Raw genomic sequence first — 18,936 nt, 5'->3', positions numbered from 1 at the left:
GCAAGCTGTGAGTTCTTCCAGACATGGGGGAACCATCTCCTTTTGTCTTTCTGTCATTGGAAGACCATGAAAAGAGTATGGGAAAGGGAATAGAGAGGGGAGGAGGGGGGAAAGGAGAGCCAATGATGGAATGCTGAATTTTTTTTTTTTTTTTTTTTTTTTGCATTTGATGAGAATGTTGAATTTTGACTTAGAACGTAGAGACTTTGCTCCAGTCCCTTGTCTCTAGGCCTCTGTTTCTATGCCTGGCAGATTGCCTAAGTATTAGGTAGAGAAGCAATCTCACCACCCTTGTTTAGGGACCCTCTTAGCTACAGCTGGGAAGAGGCTTGATTGGTCATTGGTCGGTCTTTAAGCTCTCAAAGCAGAGGGGTAATAAGGACTTGGGTCCTCTTTCACACAAACCAGCCTAGCAGAGGCCAGAGAACTGCGGCTCCACCAGGGGAGTCCACAAGAAAGAGGAGGCCCCGCTGTGATCTGCCCCTGCCTTCCCTGCACCATCTTTTGTCCATTGCTCTTACCCAGCCACAACCATGGAAAACCTGCACAATGCCGCTCTGTGGAGGGGCTGGGCTCAGCAGCAGTGGCTTGGCATGTGGGTAGGGGCAAGGACTCCCAGGGGGCCGTATGCCACCCAGGAGAGACCCCAGGCCCGGCAGCCAGGAGAGGCAGGCTCAAGCAATGGCTCTGCCTTTCACAAGTTTTTTGGCTCCAGGCCCGCTGCTCACTGCTCTTTTTTGGAAACAGGCAGGAAGAGAACCTCTCTCCCCTGACCCTCGGCTTCTTCAGCTGAAAGATGAAGTGACCCTTCCAGTCCTTGTGATTTATGACTGTGTCAAACTACAGTAAAACTTTCCCCCAAATAGAGCTATGGCTAGAGGAGGGATTTGGGTAGCAAGGGGGAAAGATAGCTGAAACAAACCTGTAACGATAAACCTCTCTACGCTATTGAATATATCCGCCCATTTAATTTATTCAGTTAATAAAACTCGTTCCCCAGAGGGAGACAGGCAGAGGTAAGCTACAAACCAATCTGCCTGTGTGTGCACGAATATATATGAATATCTCATAACAATAAAAATAGAGTAATTAAGAGATGTATTGGAGTGTATAAAAATCCTGAAGGACACTGAAGATTCCAATTCAAGTTACTGTCCTTGGTGCAAATTTAATTCAATAGGGATTAGATAAATAAAAATAAAGAAAAAAAACCAAAACAAATTCAGAACAGATGTTAGGCAAGCAATTTTTTTCACAGTTATAATCATAAACATGAAGAACAGCCTATAATACAAAGTTGTTGATGCAAACGGCATCAAGCTACTAAATAAATAGTTAGATGGCACCGCAGGGACAAAGAAACATTGAAACAGTCATTTGGCTGTCCCTGAATATTTGCTCCTACACGTTATGCCCAGGCATGTATATTCTTGGGCATTGGAGGATAGTGCGTTTTTACCAATTATAGAGAGTTCATGCAGGACATATATTTGTGGGAGAGACTATGACAAAATCCCCTCTTCAATAATGACACGTAGACAGGGAATTTAAACAGAGGGACATTAGTTCTGCAAAGACAGTGGCAAAAGTACTGTCCCAGGCTAGGTAATAGACAACCAAAAGGAGTGACTCTGTTCTGAAAGGAGATATTTAATGGCACAGGAATTATTGACACAGTTGGGGAGAAATAAGCAGGACAAAAAAAAAAAAAAAAAAAATTAAAGCGTAGATCATGGTGGTTTAGAAATGAAAGGGGGGCTTAAGAGTCTAACCCACCCCCCTCAGTTTATAACTAGGAAAATGGAGGTCCAAAGAGGTGGGAAGATGGTGTGAGACACGAGAGCCAGCCCGCCTCTTACCGAGGGAGTTTGGGGAGGAGGAGGCCGCGAGGCAGGGGGTCCCTGGAGACTTGAAAAGACAATGTGCAGTACTGAAGGCCCCACCCCCCCCTTGCCTGCCCCTCCCCCAAGCTGACCAGAAGCCTCAAAAGTCAGGGCTCTCCCTAGGGTCCCAATTCACCGCAAGGTCTTTCAGATCTAGAACTGAGGAGCAGAGGAGTCATAGTTAAAATCCCTGAGACGCAAGTGCCCTGTGGCTGACAGAGAGCTCTGATGGTTCCTCAGATTCTCACATCAGCCCTGTGAGGCAGGCAGGGGCTCAATTTATTTTTATTTTTTATCTTTTTAAGGTGAGGAAATTAAAGTCCTGTGGCTCAAAACAGCTGAGCCAAGGTGAGAACCCAGATCTGGCTCCCAATCCAGGGTTCTTTCTAGTGCCTGAGACTGACCCACAAGAGTCAGACGATGGGAAAGGGCAGCCCCTCTGAGTAAGACATGAGGGAGCCCAATAAAAGCTGGATTGATGGCTTGCGTGGAGCCCGGCAGTGTGTCATGAGATGGTATCCTTTACCTCATCTGTTTATCCTTTTGATCCCAAGATGACCTGACATGGTAGTAAATAAATTTTGTACTTCTATGAGCTTTTTGGAAATTGAGGGAGTTTAAGTCACTGATGGGGAAAAACTATAGACCTTCTACCCATCAAGGCCTCATTTTATTTGTTTACTTTGTTGTGTTTTGTTTTTTTGAGGTACCAGGGCTGGGGAATTAAGCCCAGGACCTCGTATGTGAGAAGCTGATACTCAAGCACTGAGCCACATCAGCTCCCCTGAGTTGGTTTTTTCATTTTTTTTTTTGCTTGTTATTTGTTTTTGTTCTTTTTTAGGAGGCACCAGGAACTGAACCTGGGACCTCCCATGTGGGAAGCAGGTGCTCAACCACTCAAGCCATATCTGTTTTCCAGCCTTGATTTTAAGATGAGAAACTTTCCTCAATTCCTATCCCTATGTCTGGGAAATCACATTAATTACCCAAATTAGCAAAATAATAGGATTTTACAGTTTGGGGTTTCTTTTTTTTTTTCCTTTATTTTTTTAATGTTACATTAAAAAAATATGAGGTCCCCATATAATCCCCACCTCCCTTACCCCACTCCTCCCATAACAACAACCTCCTTCCACCATCATGAGACCTTCATTGCATTTGGTGAATACATCTCTGAGTACCGCTGTACCTCATGGTCAATGGTCCACCCCATATCCCACACTCTCCCACAGTCCACCCAGTGGGCCATGAGAGGACACACAATGTCCGGTAACTGTCCCCGCAGCACCACCCAGGATAACTCCAAGTCCCGAAAACGCCCCCACATCACATCTCTTCCTCCCACTCCCTACCCCCAGCAGCCACCACGGCCACTTTCTCCACACCAATGCCACATTTTCCTCGATTACTAATCACAATAGTTCATGAATAGAATATCAGTAAGCCCACTCTAATCCATACTCTATTCCTCCATCCTGTGGACCTTGGAATGGTCGTGTCCACTCCACACCTATATCAAGAGGGGCCTTAGATTCCACATGGATGCTGGATGCAATTCTCCTGCTTTCAGTTGTAGGCACAGTTTGAGGTTTTTTACGGACAAATTTGTCATGGAAGGCAAGTTCTAAGAGGCAATTCATTTGGTCATTTGACAAATACTTACGGAGTACCTATTATGTGTCAGGCACTGGGAATATCAGAGTGAACCAAAGAAACAAAGTTCCTCTCCTTATGGAGTTGCATTCCAGCAGGCGAGTGAGACAATAAACACATAATTAGATGACATATTTTATGTCAAAGGGTAATGTGTGTCCCAAGAAAATAAAGCAATGTGATGAGACAGAGAGAGAGAGAGAGGGCACAGTCAAGACTGGGCTGATGGAGAAGGCCTGTTGAGGAGGTCTAGCTGAGCAGAGACTTGATCCGAAAGCAGGAGTTAGGCCTGCACGCACCTAAGGAAGGGACATTCCAGGCAGGGGCGTGGCAAAGGCAAAGCCCTAGCTCAGGAGTTTTTTTTTGTTTTTTTTAAAGGTTTATTTATTTCTCCCCCCTCCCTCCATTGTCTGCTCTCTGCGTGTTCTTCTGTATCTGCTTGTATTCTCATTAGGCGGCTCTGGGAACAGATCCTGGGACCTTCCAGAGCTGGAGAGAGGCGATAATTCTCTTATGCCACCTCAGCTCCCTGATCTGCTGCATCTCTTATTGTCTCTCCTCTTTGTCTCTTTCTGTTGTGTCATCTTGCTGTGCCAGCTCTCCATGTGGGCCAGCACTCCTGCGCAGGCCAGCACTCTGCCTGGGCCAGCTTACCACATGGGCCAGCTTGCCTTCACCAGGAGGCCCTGGGTATCGAACACTGGATCTTCTATATGATAGATGGGAACCCAATTACTTGAGCCACACCCACTTCCCCTAGGTCAGCAGTTTTGAGAGTCTCCAAAGAACAAGAAGGATAGACAGTGGAAGAGAAAAAGCAGAACCTGTTCAAGCTCTGTGTGTTCCTCTTGCTAACCATGTGGTTGCTGTCTGATCCATCTGGCCAGAATCATAGAGTTGTTGGGATGTTCACGTGAGATCCTATGTTGAAAGAACATGACCCACAGAGAACACTGGAAAAGGGTTATTGATTATGAACATTTAATGCCTCAGGGAACAAAGATATAGATCCCTGACAATCATACAGGCAAGATCTACATAGCCTTTAGAAGTTCTCCCACAGGTCCCTAAAGGCCCTGTGGAAAGATGTACCCTGCGGCCTTGCTGGCCGGGGGCCTTTGTGTGCCCCTCTGGAGAGTGAATGGGCGCGATGGGTGAGCCAAGTATCATGCAGTCTTTAGAAGCAACAGATGAGATGGGCACACAGCCACATGATGGATCTTGACAACACAGTGCTCAGTGGAAAAAGCTCAGGAATAGAATGAGATCTATGATCCTACTATTTGCATAAGCTAAAGATAATATACACAAAACTATAATACACAGTTTACAAGAACATGTACAAAGAAAGATCCCCATTTAACACAATGGAATGGTTGTTATTGTGGGTGGATAGGGTAATGGGAGAAAGGTATGGGGAGGAGAGGGAATAAGTAAACAAAACAAAACACGTGGCATGCATGTTCTCTTGCCTCTCCATAGCACCACAGAATCAAAACACCAGCAACACACAATTGCTTGAAATGGAGGTAATTAGTAATTACTGGTTGTAATGTTGATAATTCACAATGGTGAAGTAAACTATTCTTACCAATGGTTGTGTTTTTTTTAATGTGGAATTCTGTAGGAGTGAAATGCTGCTATTTATTAGATCAGTGTTTTCTCTCAAAGCCTGTTTTCCATAGTCTGGTCCCAAGAGATATTCTGGTAAGCAATGTAAAAAGTTCTGTGGTCAAATAAACACTGCTTGCTAAATTCCTCATTTGGAGGTTTTCCAAACACATTATCACATTAAAGTTCCTGAGAAGTCCTACAACAAAGAGATCCGCATTTCTTTTACTAATCTGGTGCTTCCAGCATTTGATCAAGGGAAACTGCCCCCGCTTATTTTTCATGTAACAATTTATGACTGTCAGTGGAAGTGGTCCAAAGGACAAACTGTGGAAACGCCACATTAGATGATTGAAGCATGAGAGTGGCAGGAGATTTCAGGGTCCAGCACAGCCTGGAACTCATAGTTCTCTCCTCTCCTTCCCACTGCAAGTCCTTTGTTTCTAAGTCACCCTGGATCCAATGTATCCTTTGCAGCCCCAACTGATTATGGCAAAGATGAAACTGTCTTCCCCTATGCCATGTTCAACCATCTCATTATGGTTGGAAACACCATTTTGTCTCCAGACTATCAAGCCGACATCAGTGACTTAGGTTGATTCATCTCTGATTCCTTACAATTTATGAATTGTTAAATTCTGCTGCATTTTCTTACAGAACATATCCTATATAACTCCCCCCCCCCCCCATTCTTCATTTTCTGATGATCCAAATCACTACTCTTTCTCCTGGGTTTTTAGATAGTCATGGTGTTTTTGTTTTTGTTTTTAATGAATTCCTACCTTCTCCTTCTACCTCTATTCACCTGCCCAAATTTCATCAAATAACCCATCTCCTTAGCTCCTGTTCCTTAGGTCTGTCTCCTCTCCTGCATCTGCCAAGGCTGTCCTCTCTAAGGGTGTCCCAAACAAAATAGTTCCCTAGCACATGCTCATCTTCTACTCTCCCGCTTTCTCTCCAGCCACAATCTCCACACCTTCTGCCAAGCTTATTGGCTGAGGCATACTCTTCTCTGCGGGCCACCTGCTGTCTCTCCTTTATTTGGATAGATATGGAGCTTGTTAACCTCTCTCAGTGCCCTCTCAGTGCAGAGACTCTGTGGGGGTGCAAAAGGGAACTTCAACATATCTTCTCCAACCGACCGTTAGAAAGCTGGAACTCATGCCTATTAAATAGCCCAAAGTCTCTGTGAAAGAAATAGAGAAGGGAAACTAAAAAGCTACAGGTTGCAAGGATATAATCTTGACAAATGACATGAGGTAGGAAGTCCTGAGACTGAAGCACCGGTACAGAGGAGAAGGAGAAGTGTGGAACAAGAAAGAGAAGTAAACAAGAGTCCCAGACAGAGAAGATTTAAATTTATCTGAGACACAAAGGCCACAGTGACCTGGTGGGAAAGAGGAAACTTGGATAGCAGCTGAAAGCAGAATTGAAAAGCAAACACATAAATTGTAAATGCGTTGGCAGAGAAGAGTAAGATAAGGGAGAAGGGGGCTCAGGGTGGGGACAACTGGGAATTTATTAAAATGAATTGAATTTATGATGCAGTGTAAGCATTTGTTGATAACGGGGCTCATTTGGTAAAGAATGTGCTTGCTGGCTTATAGCCAACAGGACATTGGAGGCAAGATCATTGTGATTGTGCATTCCAATCAGAAATACGTGGTTCATGCTGACCAGTCAGGTTCAAGAGCATAAGGAGGAAGTGTAAATTTCATCTGGGATTCACACTCAAAGCCTGAAGACCAGAAATAATGGCCACTCAATCATGAGCAAAAGGGAACAACAAAGCATTGCTTTAAAAAGTCCTCCAGCATATCTTCACGTCATCCTCAACACCTGAATCTGATTGGCAAGCAGGGGTCCCATTGACCCCACAAAATAGATCATAGAATGCTTCCTGCCATTAATGTTGTAGAACTGGGGTTCTTAACCTTTTTTTGTTCCATGGACCCTTTTGCCAATCAGGTGAAACCATGGACCCCTTACTAAGTCTACAATACACTGTGTCTTATTTAATAAATATATCACACCTGCACCAGCATGACCCCACAAGAATTTTTTTTTTTTTTAATTTTCAATTCAAGCTCACAGAAAGGAGCCTGTGGACCCCTGGTTAAGAACCCCTGTTGTAGAAGCACGAAGACCCATTCCACTCACTAGGAGGAAATGCTTATTCTGTGGGTATTAGTCATAGGTTCTTGGGTCCTGAGACCCTGGAGCTCATTAACAAGTATGGATTTGGAGGAGAGGGGATCTCAGTGTCCATTCAGAGTTGAAGAAAAGCATCAAGTGGGCTCCAAGGCTGAGGACAAAAAATTGGCATTTCTTAGTCCAGAGATGGTCTGGGGAACCCAAACTTTAGAAGAGAAGTCTAAGACTTTGGGGAGGCAGGGAAAAATCTTGGAGCTGGAATCTTTTGGAAGGATGTGATGGCCATGTCAGTTATAAGGTGAAAACTGTTGCCTGGCAGTGCGAAAGAAAAGAGAACTTGAAGAGTTATCATTGACCTTCAAAAGAAAGTGGAAAGTCCATGCAACAATTGCCTCTTTGGTGGTTAATATGTGCCAGACACTGCATGAGACAATGGAGAAAAATGAGAGGGGGCCAAACCTCAGATTTCCTCCTCTAGAGGCTCTGTTGTGAAGGGCGGTAGTCTCGATTCAGCATCTGGGTTCCCACCTCGCCTGTAGCCTGAGTAGTATCAAGAGGTGCTTATGGATGTTATAACACAAAAGCCCACAGTCACCACGTCCACCTAGCCTGCTGTGACAGGCCATCCACCAGCTGTAAGTTCAGGGCAATGGTTAGTATGTTCCTCTTTAAGCAGAGGTGAAAATAGCATCAGCTGCTAACAGCCTCTTTAGTGGTTAATGTCAGAGAATCAGGCCATTATAAATAGGTCAATAAACTTATAGCCTTACCCTGGATGGGAAAAACTACATATAATGGTCTGCAAAATGATTGCAGTTTGGGGGTCAATGGGGGTGAAGTTTTCAGGAGCATGATCCTGAGATGTTAAGAATAAACAAAAAACATATTTTAGTGGGTAAGTTTCTATTATCTACCCCAGACATGTAGGCACCATAAAACCTGGCAGTCCCTTGCTAGGGCATTACTTCATGTGCCCAGCTGTAGAAATGTTTTACATGAGACTGATCGGGACTAATTGGAATGCATAGTAAACATCTGAGATTCTAAAAGATTTAAGGGTCCTGGAGAAGAAAGTAGAATATGCTCCATTTTAAAGATGAACTTTGATTATTCAAAATTAAGTAGAATTTTTAAATGTGTGTCTAAGTGGTGTATGACTTTTTTTTTTTGGTTCAAAGTTTATATAAGTATATCTGGAGTTAGTTTGGTTGTAGGTGGTTAGGTGCCTTTGCCTTTTGTCCCATGTGAGTAACAAGATTAAAAACTGGCTTTTAAATCATCCCAGGGCTTTGAGAACTTGTTTCGAAGAAGCTTCTGTGCTTACAAGGTAGTGATCAAAGAGGAACTTTAAACTACCTGTGAACTGGGAAATAGTTGCTTCTTCAAATTCTGTAGTTATTGTTTTTTTTTTAAAAATTATGAATTCAAAGATGGCTTGTCATTTCTCTTTTTGGATAGAATAAGAATGATGTTTGCATTTCCAATTAATTAGAGCCAAGAGCCATATGAATCAGGTAGGTGTGTGCAATTTTTTGTGTCTGTGGAAAAGGGTTCTTGACGGGAGATAGATGCTTTAGGCCATGTGTTATCTGGACCCACTTCCAGAAGGGAGAATGCCTTGGCAAATGCCACAGTGATTCATGGCTATGTTACATAAACCTATTTTGCATTTTGGGTTGAACAACTTGGATTTGTTGCAGGTACAATTCAATTAAATGTGGAGTTTATGATTTGAAAATACTAGCTAAGAATTGAGGTTTTCTGTAGTTTTAATTTGAGGCAGTCTATTGTTTGGGAACATAACTGTGTAGGGCTATCATTTGGGGAATAAAGAAGTTAATCAATACCATATTTGATTGTCACTGCTGGAAAATGCACTCCCTTCCACCTTGAACCTGATACTGTTCTCTGTGGTGGATTTTGAATACAAACATCAATGAATGCAAAATTGAAAATCTGTGGCTGATTGCCCTCCACTCTTCCCAGCCAGGTGTGCTCCATCCCCCACCTGCAGGCCAGCCCTGCCTACAGAAGCTAGAACAACCCCCCAGCCCCACTGGCATCCTCAGCCTCCATCTGTTCCAGCCAGGATGGGCCTTTTACCCACAAGTGATAATGTAGCTTGGGTCTGGTTTCTGAGTTCTGGGCCTCACATCATGCTCTGGGTCTTAGACCTGAGTGTCTCAACCTGATTAATTCCAGAGCCCTCCTGATTCAGGCTCTGCTTATGTTCCTGCCAGACTTCCTTCTTAGGACCCAGAGGCTTCTTGGGTTTCTGCACCATCCCCTAGTTGGGACTCTAAGGACCACCAATATGCTTGTTGGGAACTAATTGTCCACTGACTCCTTGATTCCTGCTTTACTGGCTGCTGCTGATTGTCCAGCCCCACATCCTCTCTCTGGGCAGCTTTCTCCCAGACCACCCACTGTGGCCAGTGGTGACCAGAATGGGGAGCTGCCAGTTTCTTACCCTTAAACACTGTGTTTTGCCCATGGCTGAAGCCTGGTCTGTCAGCACCTGTTGCTTGGCAGTTTTTCCATACCTAACCCATCCAGTGAATGGTGTTACTTCTGGTTTCCAGCCCACTCCCTCCTGCCGCCCTGTCCCACTGGATGTAAGCAATCCAAGTGGCCATACCTAGCTAAGACACGACATCACACTAATTATTTAAAATTCACACCCAGTGTGGGTTTCTTAGAGATTTTTAAAAAATTATCAATTAATACATTTTTGTTAGCTATTTACCTTGAAATATTGTGGGTTAAGGCTGGGAAATAATTTTGATAATATTTGAACTTCCTGGGATGTGGTTTTTAAAGAAGTAAGATGCTATTGAGCAGGAGGCACCAGCACTGTGTCCACAGTCGTAGAAACCATCACTGGGGGAAGAAAGTTTTCAGTTTGGGTCCTACTTTAGCCAACAATGGGCTTTTACTGATTTTGTCATGGGTTTCTCAGAATTGTAAACCACAAAGGGGCAAAAGTGGGCTAATAACAATTTTCTAGGGTAGACTGATTGGGGTTGAGTCATTTGTTTGCAGTCATCTTGTTTAGAGCTAGAAAGGAATTGGGATATTTTCTGGTCCTTTGCTTTTCAAATTGCTGATCTTGACTCACTAGTGATTATGAAATCAATTTTGTAGGTTGTGAGCAGCTTGTACTTGTTTCATTTTGGTTTTTGATAAAATAGAGTAGAATAGATCAAAGTGGATCTTATGTAGTAAATAAAGTATTATTTTGTAAAACTTTTATCTCAGTTGTGTGTGTGTGTGTCTCTCTCTCTGTATACTGGATCACAATGTGAAATATATATATATATATTTTAGGACGTACTGGGGACTGAACCCAGAACCTCGTACATGGAAAGCAGGTGCTCAACCACTGAGCTACACCCATTCCCAAATGAAAGCTGGTTTTACCATCTGTTTGTTTGTTTTTTGGAGGTACCAAGGATCGAACCCAGGACCTCCTAAATGGGAAGCAGGCACTCAACCACTTGAGCTACATCCACTTCCCAGTGTATTTTTGACTGAATCTCATAAATAAACCAAGTCTTAAAGTCACTGATCTAGTCCAACTCCCTCATTTTATATCTGAGAAAACCGAGGCTCCAAGAGGGGAAATGATTTGCCTACATCCATTGCAACATGCAAGTGGTAGATAGAAACAGATTTGAAGTTGGGATTTAAACCCCAGTTTTCTATGGCAAACTGGCATGCTATGTTTTGTCTACCTAAAGAAGAGGAATTAATATAATAATGTCTTCATGAGTATGGGTCACAAAAGACATGGATGGCAGCAGTCATTAAAATATGCAGCAATTGTCACCTATATGTTGATACAGAAAGAGGATGAAGTGTTGGGGGAGGACAACTGAAGTGAAAGAAGAGGTCAGAAGTTGAGGAAAAAAATGAGTAAACTTCAGAAGGGCCTTCAGATCAAGACTAGGGAGAAAGGTGACATTAAACCATAGGTAGAATGGAAATTTTGTGGCAATTCACCATTTGGTGCAACAAGAGCTCACAATAGAGACAGACAAAGTGAAGACTCAACTAAAGGTTCAAAAAGGAAAAATAAAGTCCTCTGTCCCCTTTGGGTCTAAGCTGCCTATTTGAGGATAGCTGTTCCTTTGATAATTCTACCTATTGGTTTATTGACTTGGATTGATGACAGTTGTCATATATGTTTCTGCTGACAACTCCCTATTCTCAAAGAAAGCCCATTATGTCAGGGAATTTGCTTTTATAAAATAATAACACCCACCCACCCCCAAATCCAATAACAGTTTAATACTCCACTCATTTAAAAATGTGCTTTTCCAGGCTAAGTGTTACTGACTGATCTAATTTGACCAGTGAGAATATTGATGTTTGACTCATTGATTGGTTCTCAATAAATAGAATATAGACCATCAGGTCTCACATTAATTTTGGTTGCAGGCTCATATCACTTGAAACCAGTGAGTCTCAGTTTGGCTTTCAACACTTTCATGAAAGAATCAACATTCACCAAGCTAGGAGATTCAAATATTGTCCAGAGTTTGGCTTCATGGCTGGAAATGTCAGGATTATTTAGGATTTTTCTGCTTAATTCCATTGTTTTAATGATACTATACCTTCTCAACAGCCATCCCAAATTTTCAGTTCCAACAATTCCTCTTAAAACTGACCCGCGTTTTAAGGAGAAATACTTGTTAAAAGAGCCTCATTCTGAGCAGCTGAAACCTAAAGCCTCTTGTGCATCAGTATCTGTGAATCTCTTCTACAACTATGGCTTAAGTGCAACCTAAGAGTCCTACGATTCTTTAATATCTATGATTCTATTGAGCACAGTCCAGTTTAAAAGTGAGTATAATCCAAGCATCAGCTTCCCAGTTGAAGTCTAAATACTTGTGTTTTTTAAAATAAATCAACAATAGTTCCTCCCTACCCCCAACCCCTCTACCACATTTTCAAGTCAAGTGTATTCAGATAGCTCATGACTTCTAAGTAAAAAAACAGTCAAATGAACCATTAGGAGTCCAACAGGTTGAGTCATTCAGAGTCCTTTACTTCCGAAAGTTCTTCATCTATGGAAGTAGGTCAGTAAATCCCCTACACACTGATGACCTAGCCATCTGACTGCATTAAAATAAACCATCTCTCTGCTGTTCTTTAACCTCATCTAAATAGGACATAAATATGATGGTTAGGAGCACTTACATGAAAAGTTATTACGCCTTAATCACTTCCAGAGGACAAACTCTCCTAATGGATTAGGCAATGGAATCCAAGCTTTTAAAAATGTCTGAACTACCTTATTATTTTCATTGCAGGTACCACGTGCTTCTCCATATGTCTCCCAAAGTTCTCCACCCCCTTACTGGCCTGGTGACAGTGTGCTATTAGTTCATGTGTACTAGCGAATCAAGTAAAAATAATACTAAACTCTCAAGGTGGGCGGCGGACTTGGCCTAGTGGTTGGGGTGTCCGTCTACCACATGGGAGGTCCGCGGTTCAAACCCTGGGCCTCCTTGACCCATGTGGAGCTGGCCCATGCGCAGTGCTGATGCAAGCAAGGAGTGCTCTGCCATGCAGGGGTGTCCCCCGCGTAGGGGAGCCCCATGGGCAAGGAGTGCACCCCATAAGGAGAGCCGCCCAGTGCGAAAGAAAGTGCAGCCTGCCCAGGAATGGTACCGCCCACACGGAGAACTGACACAACAAGATGACACAACAAAAAGAAACACAGATTCCCGTGCCACTGACAACAACAGAAACGGACAAAGAAGATGCAGCAAATATACACAGAGAACAGACAACTGGTGTAGGGGGGGAAGGGGAGAGAAATTAATAAATAAATAAATCTTAAAAAAAAACCTCTCAAGTTGAAGGCCTATTAGACACCTCCCCCTCCTATGGGTGTGAACCTTGAGACAGAGTGCCAGGCCCTCTGGACTGAAATTTGATTTGTCTTTCATTTGTCCAAGAACCCAGAGATCCCTGGGAGATTGATTGTTTCAGGTCCTAATACTTGCAAAGATAGTCTTAGCAGTAGATACCACTCTTGCTAGGTACAAGAAGTGCTACCCAACTGATATCCAAATGAGTTGAAAGTATTCAGTGTGACATTGTGCATGATTAGACAGAGCAAAGGAACATAGAAACCAGAAATACATATCAAAATTTAGTAAATGATAAAGTGGCATTTTAAATCAGTTGGAAAAGGATGAATTTCCAGAAGGAACACCACTATATGGAAAAACTAAGCATGGATCCCTTCCTTCATCTTTATCCTCAAATAAATTCCAGATTCCAGATCCAAACATTTAAATGCTAAAAAAAAAAAAAAAAAAAAAAGCCTAGGGAAAAAGAAAGACTGAAAAAAAATCTTTGGCAGAGAAAGTCTTTCGGAGAGAGATACACAATCCATACACCTTTAAAATAATTAAATTCACAACACAAAAAATAAAGTGTTTCCTGAAAAGAGAAAACACACAATAAACAAAGTCAAAAGACAAATTATAGAAAGGAAAAAATATCTTCAATATATATTAAATACAAAGGGTTGCTTTCTTTAATATATAAAGAGCTTCTACAAATACATTAGGAAAAGATCAATAACCCAATGTAGAAGTGGGTAAAGGATTATTCAGAAAATGAAATGCAAATCAATTTTGAACATCAAAAAGATACTCCAACTTGTTCATAATTAGAGAAATACAAATTAAAACTGCAGTGATCTACCATCAAATGGTAATGACTAAAAATGTTGATAATGCATTTAATGGCGAGCATGTGGGGGAAGCAGGTGCTCTCATATGCTTGTTTATAGAAATTTATATTTGTAAAATCCCTAGAGAAAGCAATTTTGTAATATTTACCAACATTTAAAATGTAGGTAATCTGATGTAGATATTCTATTTTCTAGGAATTTATCCTATAGACACTTACACAAGAGATCAATGATGTATACAAAAGGATGTTCCCTGCAGTGTTATTTCCATAAGCAAAATACTGGCAAAACCTGAATGTTCATCAGCTGAGAACTCGTTTAAAAATTATGACACAACCATACAATAGAATACTGAAAAAGTAGAAAATCATTTAAAAAGAATAAATGTATCTAAATGGGACAATTCCCCAAACACCACAAATTTAAAAAGCAATGTAAAGAATAGCATGGGGTGGCGGACTTGGCCCGGTGGTTAGGGCATCCGTCTACCACATGGGTTCTGGGTAAGTATTTATCAGTAATTAATAGTAATAGCATAGCAATGCTTTGTCACCCACAGGATTACAAAGTCAATTACAAGCTGGAGGTGGGCATAATCTCCGCGCTGTTTATATTCAGTCACAAATGTCTGATTATGTCGATACTTTTCTTTTAGGGTTTGGGAAGGAATATAAATCCAGTTTGGGGCTCATTTTCAGACTGAAGGAGATAACGAGTAATCATTAATTGACTGAAGTTTATCTAAAGCAATAAAGCCTTGCTTCCTTCATATCATGTTGCCAAGGATACTGTTGAGCAAGTCAAAAGAATTCTAATTAAGCATATGAAAGAAGGCTGTATAGGTGTGCATGTCAGTCTGCTCACTTTACATTCAAGTTCAAAGAAGGCAGAGACAACTTGTGTAATTTTATTTGCACAGAGCCTGGCAAAGCAGGCTACATAATTAGACACTTGGTAAAGATATTTTGTTCTCAATGATGGTGGTGGTGCTGGTTACGGTAGCGATAGTGATAATAAATCCACAATAATAAACATTGATGTTGTCAACCCCTTTTGGCAGAAAGCTTCTCCAGCAATGAGTAGGAAGCGAAAAGAGTGAGGCGCTGACTGCCAGTTATGGGTCTCAAACTCTGAGCTGCTATGATGACAACCAGGTAATAGGCATAAATGATCACCATATTTGATTTTCAGGTCCAGAATAAAGAAGAATCCTCTCTGCTCACATTTCTCCCAACATGCAGTGTTGTCTTGTCATCCAAGAGCATACTATATCTCTATATGGTGTGAACAGTTGTGGGGTTTCACTTGTCAAATGATGAATTGACCTATTATTTCCATTTTTAAGAGGACTAAGCTAGGGTTGATAATATTTCACCATAAAAGCCATCTAAAATTTAATGTAAATCAAACCAAATTGTTTACTAAGAGTCTTTGTTGTTCATTGAACATAGTCTATCCTTGACATCGCCCATCGATAAAACTATTTATTTTGCTAAAATTTTAGCAGTGACAAAATAATATTTAGGACTCGAAAGGACCTTCGACTAGTTCAACTCCTTCATTTTAAAGATAATACACTTAGGCTTGTTGATATTAAAGAACTCATGGGGCTCTTTAGAGGTCTCTCATTAAATCATATTGCCTCTAAATCCAAGAGGGGACACGTTTACAAAGAAGTCAGCATTTTATGCATTTTATGGCTCATCTTTTTTTCTAAGGGGGAAAAAGGTGATTGCTTTGTATGAAAAAATTGTGCCTTCACCTTTCTTTTTTTTCCTTTTCACCAGAGGTAGGAACAGAGTGGAGATGATACTGCAATTTTGATCTCCACAAACTCATTTGAAATCATTTGCCATGATTTTAAGTTTTCTTGAAATGAAAAGGATAAATTGTGTTAACTTAATTAAAGTGGGGGGGGAGTTGATTGGACATTCTGTTGTCAAGGAAACCAATTCTCTCCACTTTCCCTCACTCTCTCACAAGCGCACACGTACACACACCCACCAGTTAATACAGTGACCTTTAAACTTTTCATCTGACATTTTAAAAATTATTTAAAAATACTCAAGGGCTCTACTCTGAAAATCTGTACCTGAAGTACTCAGGGGAAGTGATTCCTAGAATTCAAGCTCAGGAAGGACTTTTTATAATTCTGGGGAAGCCACTATCATTCTGAGTCAGTGTTATGTCTCAGAAATATACAGGATGGTCTCGAAGGCAGGGGTTCTTAACCTTTTTTGTTCCACGGACCCCATTGCCAATCAGGTGAAAACCATGGACTCCTTACTAAGTCCACACTATACTGTGTATTATTTAATAAATAGATCACACTCACACCAACATGTCCCCACAAGAATGATGTTTCTTTTTAAATTTCAATTCAAGTTCATGGACCCCTAATTAAGAACCTTTGCTCTAAGATCAGCCTGAAGTCAACTACAGAATAGATCTATTGGAAAAAGAGACCTGGAATGATAACTTTTTAAAAAAACAGAACAGCTTTCAGCTTTCAGCTTGGCAGAGGCCAAGGCACAACTCTTTTCTGTTGTCCCACATCTGGGTTCATCTGATATTGCCCAGGTTTGATCCCAATGAGATCAAAGTCATATATCTGAGGTGCCCAGTAGGGAAGCTGGGACCACGTTAGCCCCTTGGGTCTGTCTTCAAAAAACATTGGTAATGATATTGCTAAGGTAACTGGGGACTCAAAGGGTTTAAGGTTTAGAGTGAAACTGACCATTCAAAAGAGACAGGCCCAGATTGAAGGGGACCTTCTGCCTTGGTCCTGATCAGCAAAGCCCTTAAGGAATCACCCAGAGACAGAATGAAGCAGAAAAACATTAGGCACAGTGGAAATACCACTTTTGATGAGATGGTCAACATTGCCAAACAGATGCAACATCAATCTTTAGCCAAAGAATTCTCTGGAACCCTTCCAGAGATTCTGGGTACTGCCCAGTCTGTAGGCAGCAATGTCAAAGGCCACCACTTTCATGACATTATATAACATCAAAAGTGGTGCAACAGAATGCCCGCCTAGTTAAGAACCATAAAGGAAAATATTTCAATACAAGATCATTTGACAGCCAAAAAAAGAAAGCAATAGAACAGCACAAGAGTTAGAGCAAGGAAAGCAGTTGAATCTCGAGCCTTTATTGAGTACCTATCATGTTTAAAGCAAGCAGCTATGCGCTAAAAATAAGCAAATAAAATAAAGACCAAGCTAAAAGGGATTTTAGGCAATAAGATAGAGTCGCGTATTTTTCAACAATATATACTACCTCCCCACACTTCCTCACTGCTCCATCAATATCAGGCCTGACCAAGTAGTTTGCTTTGGCCTCACAGAAGGTTGTGTTTGCTGTGTGCCTTTGACTTTGGGTTTAGCCTTGTTACTTGAGTTGACCAATAGGATGTTAGTAGACATAATGCAGCTGAAACTTGAAATGTTCTTGCACTGTTGGGTTTGCTCTCTTGAACCTTTACTTTCACCATGAGAATAACCTGCTCCTTGGCCAGTGCCAAGGAGGATGAGAGACATGTGAAAAAGAGATGCTCCAGCTGAACGTGACCTAGACCAGCCACCGCCCCAGATGAACTACAGACATACCAGAAGTACAGCTGAGCCTCCCAACCAAAGCCAATTTAAATCAATCAACTCCTTAGACATAATAAATAATAAATTGTTGCTTAAGTCACTGAGTGTTATGGTGGTTTGTTTTACAGCAGTGGCAAACTAATGCATAAGGCATCTAGTATAACAACTTAATTTATTCCTTTTTCTGAGCCACTTAGCAAACCAGAGAGTAAGTAGACAAACCTGGCCAAATGGTGGGTCTCTTGGCAGGGCCATATCCATAGAGAGTACAAGTCATTCCCTTTTGAAAATAAACATTGGAAAATAGGCACCATGTATCCTATGGACAGAAGGGCTCACAAACCACTGGGCTCCATTAGGATGTACATTAAGAATACAACAGGGAAGCGGACTTGGCCCAGTGGTTAGGGCGTCCATCTACCACATGGGAGGTCCGCGGTTCAAACCCCGGGACTCCTTGACCTGTGTGGAGCTGGCCCACGTGCAGTGCTGATGCACCAAGGAGTGCCCTGCCACGCAGGGGTGTCCCCCGTGTAGGGGAGCCCCACGCGCAAGGAGTGTACCCCATAAGGAGAGCTGCCCAGGGCGAAAGAAAGTGCAGCCTGCCCAGGAATGGCACCGCACACATGGAAGGCTGAGACAACAAGATGATGCAACAAAAAGAAACACAGATTCCCATGCTGCTGACAACAACAGAAGTGGACAAAGACGACAACGCAGCAAATAGACACAGAAAACAGACAACTGGGGCAAGGCAGGAGGGGGAGGGGGAGAAGAAGGGGAGAGAAATAAATAAATCTTTAAAAAAAATACAACAGAACTTTGCTGCACATAAAAAAATGTTTTTGTGGACCTGGAGGTCTGTGAAAGAGCTACTGAACATTACCAACTGGCTAAGGAGAAGCTGTATAAGAACAGACTAAAACAAGTAGGACTCTAGTATGTAAAGACATGTTGAGAATCAATATGAATCAAATCTTTTAAATCTAGAATAGGGTAAATGGTCTGAACATGAGTTTGTTCATCAGATTCTGGAATATTAGAGTAAGAGGAGCATATTTGGAAGCATAAAATAGGCAAATTCAGGAAAAATGAAGGGATGGGCCACATTACTTTACCTGGCCAAGAACCAGAGTGACCACAGATCCTATTATATCAAGATAGTCATTTTACACTGCTGGAGTAATTATCCATAGCATCTCCTTTCACTTGCAAACTGTTCTGAATGAGATGATGTATATTATATGTCATCCTGATGACAACATACAGGGCTGAACCAAAGAGAATCAAATAAGGTTTAGATAAATTCACAGGAAAAGACGTGC

General features: G+C 41.8%; 1 protein-coding gene across 1 annotated transcript in view; it reads right to left on the bottom strand.

Moving 5' to 3' along the window:
• TBXAS1 (thromboxane A synthase 1) overlaps nucleotides 1-18,936 on the bottom strand; it is a 195,041-nt gene that overhangs the window by 121,580 nt on the left and 54,525 nt on the right. The window lies entirely within an intron of this gene.

Source organism: Dasypus novemcinctus, chromosome 5 (genome assembly GCF_030445035.2).
Source record: "Dasypus novemcinctus isolate mDasNov1 chromosome 5, mDasNov1.1.hap2, whole genome shotgun sequence".
NCBI classification, from domain to species: domain Eukaryota; kingdom Metazoa; phylum Chordata; class Mammalia; order Cingulata; family Dasypodidae; genus Dasypus; species Dasypus novemcinctus.
The sequence above is the reverse complement of the archived record's forward strand: the minus strand, read 5'-3'. Positions and strand labels throughout refer to the sequence as shown.